The sequence below is a fragment of the Giraffa tippelskirchi genome, chromosome 6 (genome assembly GCF_054371585.1).
Source record: "Giraffa tippelskirchi isolate mGirTip1 chromosome 6, T2T-mGirTip1v1.2.pri, whole genome shotgun sequence".
NCBI classification, from domain to species: domain Eukaryota; kingdom Metazoa; phylum Chordata; class Mammalia; order Artiodactyla; family Giraffidae; genus Giraffa; species Giraffa tippelskirchi.
In genome coordinates, this window is record NC_137280.1 from 35301033 (window position 1) to 35302170 (window position 1138).

At 40.6% G+C, this 1138-nt stretch overlaps 1 non-coding gene across 1 annotated transcript; it reads right to left on the bottom strand.

Moving 5' to 3' along the window:
• Positions 1-782: 782 nt before the first annotated feature.
• On the bottom strand, positions 783-855 carry TRNAG-CCC (transfer RNA glycine (anticodon CCC)). Its single transcript has one exon. It is a non-coding gene; the product is annotated as a tRNA-Gly (tRNA).
• Between the last annotated feature and the right edge of the window lie 283 nt (positions 856-1138).

Genomic DNA, 1138 nt, shown 5'->3' on the forward strand with positions numbered 1-1138 from the left:
TGGGAGAAAAGCTATGACCAACCTAGACAGCATATTAAAAAGCAGAGACCTTACTTTGCCAAAAAGGTCCATCTAGTCAAAGCTATGGTTTTTCCAGTAGTCCTGTATGGATGTGAGAATTGGACTATAAAGAAAGCTGAGCATTGAAGAATTGATGGTTTTGAACTGTGTTGTTAGAGAAGACTCTTGAGAGTCCCTTGGACTGCAAGGAGATACAACCAGTCCATCCTAAAGGAAATCAGTCTTGAATATTCATTGAAAGGATTGACTCCTTTGAAAAGACCCTGATGCTGGGGTCTTTGAAGACAGGAGGAGGCAGATTGAAGGCAGGAGGAGAAGGAGTTGACAGAGGATGAGATGGTTGGATGGCATTCCTGACAAGATGGACATGAGTTTGAGTAGGCTCCAGAAGTTGGTGATGGATAGGGAAGTCTTGCATGCTGCAGTCCATGGGGTTGCTAAGAGTTGGAAATGACTGAGCAACTGAACTGAACTGAACTGATTGTTGGTTATTTTATCTGTTTCATATATAGTTGCATGTATATGTTAATCCCATCCTTTTAATTTACACCTTCCCTGCCCCTTTTCCCTTTGGTAGTTGTAAATTTGTTTTCTATGTCTGTGGGTCTACCTCTGGTTTTTTTTCTTTTTTTAATATTTTATTTTTATTTATTTGGATGTGCTGGGTGTTAGCTGTGGCACATGGGATCTTTGATCTTCATTGCAGCATGCGAGATCTTAGTTGCTGCATGTGAACTCTTAGTTGTGCCTGTGGGATCTAGTTCCTAGACCAGGGATTGAACCTGGGCCCCTTGCATTGGGAGTACAAAGTCTTAGCCACTGAACCATCAGGGAAATCTCTCTATTTCTGTTTTGTAAGTAAGTTCATTTGCATGCTTTTTCAGATTCCTCATATAAGTGATACGTTTTGATTTAGTATAGACTTCTAGAGCGCTATCATCTCTGTTTTGCCTACCTTACTCTGCCAGAGTAGCACCAAAGTGACCGCATGCAAGAGGTACATGAATGGCTTGCTGAAGACACTCAAGGAAGTCTCTTAACACATTATCATCCTGTAACACGTTTGTTGTGGAGTTTTGTTACTCTTCATAAAGTCTTAGAAACACAATATTTATAC